Genomic DNA, 12,553 nt, shown 5'->3' with positions numbered 1-12,553 from the left:
ATGTATTTTAAAAGACGATATATGTTAATCCTTTGTTTATATAAAAAAGAAGATGTGGTATGATTGCCAATGAGACAGCCCTCCACAAGAGACCAAATGACACAGAAATTAACAACTATAGGTCACCGTACGGCCTTCAACAATGAACAAAGCCCATACCGCATATAGTCACCTATAAAAGCCCCCGAAATGACAAATGTAAAACAATTCAACCGAGAAAACTAATTTTAAGAATATACAAGTTCCCGTGCATGATTTATTTAATTAAAAATTGAATTTTAAGTGGGGTATATATATAAATATTTCTATTCATATTCATATGCATAAAGCCTAAACACAATAAATAATCATATTATTCATACATGTATATATATAAATATAATGCAAACCAACCCAATACCCCATGGCCACTGGACATGAAATATCCAACCAACCATCCATCCGGCAATCAATTTTCACTTCAAACATTTTGAATTGTAATGCAATATTTTGCGGGAAGTGACAAATTTGTATAAGTGTAAATGCTTTTATACTGGCCTGTAACTAATCTGTCCGGCCCCTTGCTAGCTTGTAAAAAAAAATCATGTATATTATATATAGGTGCATAGATTCATACATGTGTCTCTTTACCCGTGTATCCCCATACTGCAGATATTGAAGATTCTGTACCGTATTCATTTTGGCCCTGCATCTAAAAAACTGCATGGTGTGTGCATTATTTTTTTTAACATGTACTTGTATTGTTTGGCCCAGTGAACTTGTGTTCAATTATGTCAGTCAGGGGTACTACTTGTACAAGTAATCTTTATTTACTTGAAGAAGTAAAAAAAATATACTTATATAAGTTAAACTAGAGGCTCTAAAGAGCCTGTGTCGCTCACCTTGGTCTATGTGCATATTAAACAAAGGACACAGATGGATTCATGACAAAATTGTGTTTTGGTGATGGTGATGTGTTTGTAGATCTTACTTTACTGAACATTCTTGCTCCTTACTATTATCTCTATCTATAATGAACTTGGCCCAGTAGTTACAGTGGAAAATATTTTGCAAAAATTTACAAAAATTTACAAAATTTATGAAAATTGTAAAAAATTGACTTTAAAGGGCAATAACTCCTTAAGGGGTCAATTGACAATTTTGGTCATGTTGACTTATTTGTAGATCCAACTTTGCTGTACATTATTGCTTTTTACAGTTTATCTCTATCTATAATAATATTCAAGATAATAACCAAAAACTGCAAAATTTCCTTAAAATTACCAATTCAGGGGCAGCAACCCAACAACGTGTTGCCTGATTGGTCTGAAAATTTCAGGGCAGATAGATCTTGACCTAATGAACAATTTTATCCTCGTCAGATTTGCTCTAAATGCTTTGGTTTCAGAGATATAAGCCAAAATCTACATTTTACCCCTATGTTCTATTTTTAGCCATGGCGGCCATCTTGGTTGGTTGGCCGGGTCACCGGACACATTTTTTAAACTAGATTCCCCAATGATGATTGTGGCCAAGTTTGGTTAAATTTGGCCAAGTAGTTTCAGAGGAGAAGATTTTTGTAAAAGATTACAAAAATTTACGAAAAATGGTTAAAAATTGACTATAAAGGGCAATAACTCCTTAAGGGGTCAACTGACCATTTTGGTCAAGTTGACTTATTTGTAGATCTTACTTTGCTGAACATTATTGCTGTTTACAGTTTATCTCTATCTATAATAATATTCAAGATAATAACCAAAAACTGCAAAATTTCCTTAAAATTACCAATTCAGGGGCAGCAACCCAACAACGTGTTGCCTGATTGGTCTGAAAATTTCAGGGCAGATAGATCTTGACCTAATGAACAATTTTATCCTCGTCAGATTTGCTCTAAATGCTTTGGTTTCAGAGATATAAGCCAAAATCTACATTTTACCCCTATGTTCTATTTTTAGCCATGGCGGCCATCTTGGTTGGTTGGCCGGGTCACCGGACACATTTTTTAAACTAGATTCCCCAATGATGATTGTGGCCAAGTTAGGTTAAATTTGGCCAAGTAGTTTCAGAGGAGAAGATTTTTGTAAAAGATTACAAAAATTTACGAAAAATGGTTAAAAATTAACTATAAAGGGCAATAACTCCTTAAGGGGTCAACTGACCATTTTGGTCATGTTGACTTACTTGTAGATCTTACTTTGCTGAACATTATTGCTGTTTACAGTTTATCTCTATATATAATAATATTCAAGATAATAACCAAAAACGGCAAAATTTCCTTAAAATTACCAATTCAGGGGCAGCAACCCAACAAGGCGTTGTCTGATTCATCTGAAAATTTCAGGGCAGATAGATCTTGACCTGATAAACAATTTTACCCCTGTCAGATTTGCTCTAAATGCTTTGGTTTCAGAGATATAAGCCAAAATCTACATTTTACCCCTATGTTCTATTTTTAGCCATGGTGGCCATCTTGAATGGTTGGCCGGGTCACCGGACACATTTTTTAAACTAGATACCCCAATGATGATTGTGGCCAAGTTTGGTTAAATTTGGCCCAGTAGTTTCAGAGGAGAAGATTTTTGTAAAAGTTTACGGACGACGGACGACGGACGCAGGACGACGGACGACGGACGCAAAGTGATGAGAAAAGCTCACTTGACCTTTCAGGTCAGGTGAGCTAAAAATCTGAATGTCTAAGGGACATTACTAAGCCAATTTTTTTTTACCTTTACAAGTAAATAAAATACACTTGTATACACTGTGTATCATCGCCACCGGAAATTGGGTACTAACGAAGCGGAGAGAAATGGAAAAAAAAGTAAACAAGGTAAGAATTCATTCAATTTAAAGCATTTCTACTGATTTGACGAGGGTACCGCTTAAGAAATGATTTTCTGATATATAATTCTTTAAATTATTAGGGCGATAAGTACAAAATTAAGACAAGATTTTGTGTTATACTCAAGAACTTGCCACTTAGTACCTGAAAATTTCGAGGTCGATCGTCCTCTGTCGCCCCATTGGCAAGATATTCAACTGTTTTTCATTATTTTTTCAGACACTTTTTTAGATTATTATAGTGTGGCATCATATTTACTGAAATTTGTTGTCAAAATGATGGTTTTTAAAGAATATAGACCATAAAAAATAAAGTCTAGGGTACGGCAACTTGCTCATGTTGACAAATTTACTGTATGGCAACTTGTTTTCAACTGTATGGCAACTTGCTAATTTCAAAATATTTATTTGCCGTCTTTTTAAAGAAAATAAAGTATTAGGTTCAAATATCTAATTATGCATTTGATAAAAATACAATTCGCTTGATACCATTTAAGATGTATACACAATATAAGGCTTGAACACAGTCCTATTACATCTTTTACATACCTGATGTATACAATATGAATACGGCATATACAAAAGCTGGCAAATGTTGTAACTTTCGGAAAGGCATGTCACTGTTTTATTGACCTGTTGTTATGCCCCTGACTAGCGTTAAATGTTACCCATGTCCGTCCGGCCCGTCCCTCCCGTCCGTCCAGAAAGTCGCAAAAATTGGTTTCCGTTCTCTAACTTTAGTATGCCTTAACCAAATGTTTTAAAACTAACACGAAATGCTTATCACCACAAAACACAGATCAAGTTATAAATTGGGTAGCGTCACTGTTACCGTTCTTGAGTTATGTCCTTTTATAAATGAAAAAAAGCTAAAGCTGTCGTTTCTGTTCTCAAACTTTAGATTGCCTCAACCAAATGTTTTAACCATACAACATTAGTCAGCATTTGCATATAAGTGATGAACATTTCGGGGATGGGTTGTGGGTGGAGGGAAGGAAGGAGGTAAGGGCAGGAGAATTTTTCCGCATTGAATATTTAGAACCATTAAGTGAATGAATTCTCTTTCAACTTTCAGGTAAAATGAAATATAAATGAATTATCATTCTCTGCAAAAAAAAAATGTTGTATTGCTACACCACGGCACCATGTTAAGGGAGGTTTGAGTGCTCACAAACATGTTTAACCCCGCCTCAATATATATATATGTGTCTGTCCCTGGTCAGGAACATGTAATATAGCGGCTGTCGTAAGTTGCTGCCTGACAAATTTGTTCATGATTTTGTCATAAATCAGGCAATTTTGATACGGTATGGGTTTTGTTCATTGTGAAGTGTATGGTAACCAATAGTTGGTCAAATCTATTTCATTTGGACTTGGTTTGAAAGTCCTCTCAGTGAAAACCATTCCACGTCTCCTTTGTCAATTAATGTTATTGTCTTATTTGTAAAAGGCAGATACAGCCAATATATTAGAATAAAGAACATTAATTTTCTAAAAAAAAACTTCATCTCTATATAGTAAGATATGTACAAGCTCGGTGGCTAACACTGTTTGAATTTAAAAAAAAATATTAACCTTAGATTAATCATTTTTGGAAAGAATGAAAGAAGAATCCGATACAAGGGATACAAATCCGGCTGTGGTTACGGCATAAACTATTTATATAAACTTTCTACTTGAGAATAAAGATGACCTTGTATGAAGTTTTTTGGTTGTCATCTTAATATTATATACTTATTAATACAATTCACAAAAGCTAGCATCTTCGACTTGTAAGTTTAAAGAATTATAATGAAATAACATTTAATAAGGACATCGTCCTGAATATGCATGAAATATTTGCCACTGGACGTTAAGCAACCAACAATCAATCAATCTAATAAGGACAGGTTGAAATATTTTTGAATCCTGATGGTGCATACTCATAAATTCTTTTGAAAAAATCCACGTAAATTTAAATGTTGATTTGATAGCGTTCATTTATTTATTTGCCCTCGTAAACAGTTTTGTTAAAATACTGAAATCGGTAAATTCTTATCGTGAACGAATAAGTCGGGTACACCTTTTTACATTCAGGCGTGCTTAAGTTGCACTTTTTTCTTCTTATTAAGAAAAATGATTTTAATTTTAGCATCTATCTAAAGATTAGATTATTTACACACACACACAAATAGGGCTTACTGTTGATTTTGAAACTCTATGAATTCACATTTATATTCAACCAAACAGATAGGCCGAGATCCATACCTTTATAAGTTTCAAAACAGAGAAGGTGTGTTTGAAAACAAATAATCACGTACTGCTATATCTATTAAGGCAAATGCAAGTCTTACTTGTATTAATTATATAATTTTAATTGGCACAATATCACATTAAAATTTACTGAGAAATATTATACATAGTAATCATGAAAATGTACTACTGAAACAATGAAAATTCGGACGAATACACTTCTTTTCACTACCCCTCCATCTACTCATTTAAGTTTAGGCCAAACAGCCTTAGCAACAGTCTTTTATTATTTTTTCCCTTTAAATAAAAAGATTGATTGAATTTACTTAAACTAAAAAAAAAAAATCTTATTTTCAATACGAAACAAGAAAATTAATTCGAAACACAATTCATGATTTATTTCTCCTAATTTTCAATGAAAAAAAAGTATTTTCTTCACTTTTCTTTTAACAAATTATTCAAATCAGAAATTTAAAAAATAAACAGTAAACAATGTTGAAGACCGTACCTTGACCTATAATGGTTTACTTTTATAAATTGTGACTTGGATGGAGAGTTTTCTCATTGGCACTCATACCACATCTTCCTATATCTATTTAACCCAGCACATTCTTTATGTGTCTGTCCGAAGTCACGAGCCTGTAGTTTGGCGGTTGTCGTTGGTTCATCTCTATCATATTTGTTGTTTTTCGTAAATTTTTTTGTTATGAGTTAGGCTGTTAGTTTTCTTGTTGAATCCTTCCACAATTTTCATGTTGGGGCTTTTTATAGCCGACTATAAGGTACGATTTTTCGTTGTTGACGGCCAAACGATAGCATATAATTGCTTACATACACTTTATTTGACCCTGGTGGATAGTTATCTTATTTGCAATCATACAACATCTCCACTGTTTATATTTAAAAAAAAAAACAAAAAAAAAAACAGCACCAACAAAAGATGAATGGTCGGTTTTTTTTTTATTGAACTTACAAAATTTCACCCTGACAACAAATAATACAACAGTCGTTAGTATTATAACGATATATGAATGTATTTAGGATAATATGGTTGAAAAATTCCTTTTTGTCTTTAAAAAACACAAAGTCAAATAGAGGTACGCAACGACGACTTCTGAACGAAATTAACGGCATATATTTTATAATATTTGATAAGTAGTTTATTTTGTATATTTGTAAGCCGGTAAAGCTTTGATACAGCCAAAATATCGTCACTTGATATTATCTAAACAGTGATTAATTTCATCTTTAAATTACAATATATTGCAAGTCGCCGTACAGACAAAAGTTGTTATTTTGCAATTCGCCGTACAACGTCCTGTAATTCGCCGTACAGTAAACAAACAATGTTTTGGTCCACATTCTTTTAAAACATCTTAATGACAACAAATTTCAGTCAATATGATGTCACACTATAATAATCTAAAAACGTGTCTGGAAAAATAATGAAAAACAGTTGAATATTTTGCCAATGGGGCGACAGAGGACAATCGACCTCGAAATTTTCAGGTACTAAGTGGCAAGCTTTGGAATATAACATAAAATATTGTCTTAATTTTGTACTTATCGCCCTAATAATTTAAAGAATTATATATCAGAAAATCATTTCTTAAGCGGTACCCTCGTCAAATCAGTAGAAATGCTTTAAATTGAATGAATTCTTACCTTGTTTACTTCTTTTTTCCATTTCTCTCCGCTTCGTTAGTACCCAATTTCCGGTGGCGATGATACACAGTGGTATATGTATCCTACAAATTTACTTATATAAATATATTAATTTTACTTCTTCAAGTAAATAAAAATAACTTGTACAAGTAGTACCCCTGACTGACTGTATGTAAAGTCTGCATGAATAACTAGAATGTGCATGTTGACTCATAATTTAACCTTTTTCAGATTTAAAGTTAAATTGTTAGAACAATGAATAAAAATAGGAAGGCTTATAAAAGACAGTGGATGCAAGGTGCACGTGCTCTAAAGAAAAGTTACAATCAAGAAGCTCATTTTGAATATGAGGAAGAAAGACAGAGAACATTTATTCCAAATAGCCAAGAGCAAAGTTGCAGTACATCAAATTATGGAACTGTTAACAATGAGACTGATGATTAACAGGGATTTGTAGAATCCGATATCATCTTTCGAAACACTTCAGAAACATGTGTTGTCAATGATTCCGAATGGGACTTAATTGACCAACATGTCATTATAGCCTCAGATTCAGAAGATGAGTCAGAAAATCTAGAAAAACCATCTTTATGTGAAGATTTAACAACATTGGTAAACCAAAATAATCTCTCACATAATGCAACAGACCAGTTGCTAAAAATGCTGAAGGGTCATGGTTTAGATCAGCTTCCATCTACTGCAAGATCATTGTTGAAGACCAAACGAAATGTTGAAGTCATTACAAAAGCCGGAATGGAATACTTTTATTTTGGACTAGAAAGGGCTTGTCAATAATTTAGAAAAAAATCCAAGCAATGAACTTGAAAATGTCTGTGAAATAGTGGTTATCTTTAATATTGATGGGCTTCCATTATTTAAGAGCACACGCACTTCATTTTGGCCAATATTGTGTGGAATGTATTTTGAGTCGTATTCAGTGCAAGTATTTCCAGTAGCATTATGTTTAGGACATAGCAAGCCAGATAATTTAAACTTTCTTGATGACTTTATCGAAGAACTAAATAGACTCGAGCAACATGGATTTTTTTTCAAAGAAAAGAATATTAAAGTAAAAATATGTGCTTTCATTTGTGATGCTCCTGCCAAAGCTATGATCAAAGGTATCAAACTCTACTCGGGTTATTTTGGTTGTGACAGATGCACTCAAACTGGCGTATGGAATGATCGTATTACCTATCAGGAAATAGATGACATTGAGCTCCGAACAGACATTAATTTCAGAAATCAAGCACAAACTGAACATCATCATCGAATAACCCCCTTACACAACTACCAATAGACATGATAAAATCATTTCCCAGAGATTATATGCATCAGGCTTGTTTGGGTGTTATGAAGAGGCTTTTGCTTCTCTGGTTAAGAGGAAAACGTGACATTAAAATCTCAGCAAATCATAAAGATGAGATCAGTAGAAACTTGATCCAACTAAGGAAGTTTATTCCTAGTCTGTTTGCCAGGAAACCACGAACGCTTGATGAAGTTGATCGATGGAAGGCCACAGAATATAGGCAATTCCTTTTGTATTGAACCCAGAATTGTACTCACATTTTCTGACTTTAAGCGTAGCCATCAATATTTTAATTTCACCTCAGTTATGCAGACAACATCTAAATTATGCCAGAGATTTGTTGAAATTTTTCATATCCAAAAGTCGAACATTATATGGACCAGAATTTTTAGTATACAATGTGCACAGTTTGGTGCATATAGGTGAAGATGTTGAAGAACATGGACATCTAGACTTATTTTGCGCCTTTCCATTTGATTGATTGATTGATTGTTGGTTGCTTAACGTCCAGTGGCAAATATTTCATGCATATTCAGGACGAGAACAAGTTCACAATAAATACAATAGGTAGGTTCTGTAATAGAGGCGTCTGGGATTGAGGTCGGAGAAATTTAGACTGCCACGGGAAATGAGGGTATATTGGATAGGGACAGAAATTTAGCCTTGCAACAGGTCACCTACGGACCCCTCAAAGAGTTGTTGCAAGGGTTCTTAACGTGCAAAGAGCGTGGCACTCTCTTTACACGAGGCATCGGATTTAACGTCCCCATTCTGACCGGACGTGGCTGCAAATTTGTACATCCCGCACAGCCAAACGGACGCCCCACTTTGACGAGGGTTTTACCGCCGGTCGGAGGAAGACCAATGGTGACCATACTTCTATTCCCCAGTCACCCTTTGGGGCCCTTTCCATTTGAAAACTATATGCAAATGCTAAAAAAAAAAAATGGTACATATTGGAAAAAGTCCACTTGTACAAATTGTTAAAAGAGTGTTCGAGATGGAAAATACAAGTAATTGCCAACTTGCTTATTTGATAAATTAAGTGACTCATAGAAGACCAAATAATGGTTTCGTTTTGACTGATCAGTCATGCTGTGAAATTGTTCAAAAAACTAACCAAGAAGACGACGAGGGATATGAGATGTTCTTGTGTAGGGTGTATAGACGACCAACATACTTGTTTCAACAACCTTGTGATTCAAGATTGATCGGAGTGATGAAATGTCATCGGCAACATTCTGTGGTGAAAAGAATTTCAAGGATTGATTGATTGTTGATTGCTTAACGTCCAGTGGCAAATATTTCATGCATATTCAGGACGAGAACAAGTTAACAATAAATACAATAGGTAGGTTCTGTAATAGGGGCTTCCGGGATGAAGGTCGGAGAAATTTAGACTGCCACGGGAAAAGAGGGTATATTGGATAGGGACAGAAATTTAGCCTTGCAACAGGTCACCTACGGACCCCTCAAAGAGTTGTTGCAAGGGTTCTTAACGTGCAAAGAGCGTGGCACTCTCTTTACACGAGACATCGGATTTAACGTCCCCATTCTGACCGGACGTGGCTGCAAATTTGTACATCCCGCACAGCCAAACGGACGCCCCACTTTAGCAAGGGTTTTACTGCCGGTCGGAGGAAGACCAATGGTGACCATACTTCTATTCCCCAGTCACCCTTGGGGGGAATTTCAAGGAAAAATCTCCACAGACAGGCCATCATGATTCCAAATGATCACAACATTGTATTTCTAGCAGTACTGCATGATTTTTAACAGTTTGATTGCAGGTATGTAAATCAGTGTTAAAGGCAACTTACAAGTTAATGCACTATGAATGATACATACTACAGTGTGTATAAACATTTAACGTGTAGTACACATTAATTTACATGTACATTTCCAAAAATAAGAGCCACAAGAATTTAGTCACGTGAATAAGTTTTGCACGAAAACAATTGATCTGCACTGTGCACGTTTTTGTCGAATGTTCTTAATACACATTGTATATGCAATCTCCTGTACACTTTAGATTAACAAAATTTAGAAGTTGCAATGCATTCATGAGTCACCTATGCAATGTCAGTTGCAATTCAATTATAAGGGCCTGTCATGAAATGATGGCTCCCTATATATACATACATTTGTGTACATACATGTGTATGTATTTATCATTCTGTTTGTAAATGTTTCAGTAACAACTAAGTTTGCCTTGACTGTTTTGAATAAATTTTATACAATATTAAGCATCACTAGAAAAGCTTCAAAAATAACTTGTTAAGCCATTAATTTTAATTTTATGGTTTTAAATAAACGCATTTGCGCTCACCCATGAGCATAAATGTTAGGCCCGGTGTTTCTGCCGTGTTTTGGGAAAAATCCCCGAGTCCAGTTCATCAGTGGTCGACTCAATAAGTTGTATATTGGCGTGTTCTTTATGCTTTTTTGTTTTATTTCGTATGTTATATTGGACCATACACCGGTTGTCTGGATAAAATAGTAGTTGATTTTTATTTTTTTGCGAGCTCAGTATCATATTATAAATCCGAAATCAAACTCAAATTTCCACATTTTCAGATGCCAGCTTATCAATATGTTGTGGTTGAATTCCTAGATGAGGGGTCAGTAGAGGTTGTCCACAAAACATGGTAAGAGAGTGAAGAAAAGGTAAAATATGACTTGTCATATTTGTATGTATTTGAAATAAGCAAAATTGCTAAAAAAAAATGTATGTCAATATACATGTACACTGTAGTCTATTATACATGTTTATGTGACGTGATAAGCCTGACCTAAATGCTGTAATTTTACTGAAACAAACCAAATATGTATACAATTTTACATGATCATGTACATTGTAACTTTAATCTGGGATAGTAAATGAACATAACTTAAAACATTAAAAATAGTAATAGGTCAAAGAGATTTAGGATCTCCATGAATTATTTTGATCACGCATAACATTTACTTCATGGACATTGTTTTCAACACTTGTAACACTTTATTATAGGGAATGTTCTGTTATTGGCCAAGAAAAAACAGTCAACAAAGTGCCAAGAAAGGGCAAATTCCTGATAAGATTGATTGATTGTTGGTTGCTTAACGTCCAGTGGCAAATATTTCATGCATATTCAGGAAGAGAACAAGTTCACAATAAATACAATAGGTAGGTTCTGTAAAAAATTAAGGGATTAAGGTCGGAGAAATTTAGACTGCCACGGGAAATGAGGGTAAATTGGATAGGGACAGAAATTTAGCCTTGCAACAGGTCACCTACGGACCCCTCAATGAGTTGTTACAAGGGTTCTTAACGTGCAAAGAGCGCGGCACTCTCTTTACACGAGGCATCGGATTTAACGTCCCCATTCTGACCGGACGTGGCTGCAAATTTGTACATCCCGCACAGCCAAACGGACGCCCCACTTTAGCACGGGTTTTACTGCCGGTCGGAGGAAGACCAATGGTGACCATACTTCTATTCCCCAGTCACCCTTGGGGGTTCCTGATAAGAAATTCTGGAGGAGATATCGTATAAGGATATTCAGTTACACAGGTGAGACGTCGTTCATATTACCTATTTTAGTGTACTTAGCAACATTAGTAACGTGCAATCATGTTTTTGAGCAAACGTCATATTGTGATGTTGCTGGTTTCACTGAGGTCATCTTTTGTTCCTAGCTGCATCTCATATACACAATGTAACTTAATAAGCTGTATATGATCTAGGATTGCGTTTTATTTTAATACTTTATAAAGTTTTCCAGTCATTGTCTTTTATCATCAGGCACAGACATCACTAAAATTATGAGATTTAAAAGTTCATTCAAGGATTTATTTACCACAGACTGTTCATAGCAGCTTTTAAAAAATCTTTATATGTGTTCATAATTTCCAAAAAAAGGCATTTACATTGAAATTTTGTTTTATCAGATGATTATGAGAAGGCACTTAAAAGGCGTCAAAGGGCCCTTGAGTCATCAAATGTGGACACCAATGATGAGGAAGTGCCACAAGAAGAAACCAGGAGGGCAGTGAAGCAACCTCAACGATTGGGGCATGATTTTAGTGATTCAGAGGGTAAAGTAGACTGATTACTTATTCTATTGATCAATAATTTTCAAGAGTTTGTTGAAGAGATTCTTCAAATATCTTTATCTTACATATAACACTGAATAGATTTTGTTGAATCAGTTGATATTTACAGTGAAATCATAAATTTTACTACATAATTTTATTTTTTTGTACATTGATTGCTTCTTTATTGATGTTATGACATTGGAATGGTTGCACAATTTCTTCTTAAATAAATATCTTCAATTTCTGCTTAGATAAATATCTTCAATTTGTGCTTAATAAATATCTTCAATTTCTACTAAATTTTTAATAGTAAAAAAATATATTGTAGAGGAAGAAAACACACCTACAAGGCGAGATGGAGATAGAAGAAGAACTCCATCCCCACATCCTAGAAGAACTCAACTCCATCCCCACATCCTAGAAGAACTCCATCCCCACATCCTAGAAGAACTC

At 34.6% G+C, this 12,553-nt stretch overlaps 2 long non-coding RNA genes across 2 annotated transcripts; one reads left to right on the top strand and one right to left on the bottom strand.

Moving 5' to 3' along the window:
- Positions 1-5,114: 5,114 nt before the first annotated feature.
- LOC127703904 (uncharacterized) lies at positions 5,115-6,786 on the bottom strand. The gene is made up of 2 exons (XR_007983118.1): positions 6,715-6,786; positions 5,115-5,346 (listed from the first exon to the last, which is right to left on the bottom strand). It is a non-coding gene; the product is annotated as an uncharacterized LOC127703904 (long non-coding RNA).
- Positions 6,787-9,710: 2,924 nt separating this feature from the next.
- LOC127703902 (uncharacterized) lies at positions 9,711-11,103 on the top strand. Its single transcript, XR_007983116.1, has 3 exons — positions 9,711-9,813; positions 10,601-10,690; positions 11,034-11,103. It is a non-coding gene; the product is annotated as an uncharacterized LOC127703902 (long non-coding RNA).
- Positions 11,104-12,553: the final 1,450 nt, after the last annotated feature.

This window comes from Mytilus californianus, unplaced genomic scaffold (genome assembly GCF_021869535.1).
Source record: "Mytilus californianus isolate M0D057914Y unplaced genomic scaffold, xbMytCali1.0.p SCAF_54, whole genome shotgun sequence".
Taxonomy (NCBI): domain Eukaryota; kingdom Metazoa; phylum Mollusca; class Bivalvia; order Mytilida; family Mytilidae; genus Mytilus; species Mytilus californianus.
This window is presented reverse-complemented; position numbering and strand designations above follow the sequence as displayed.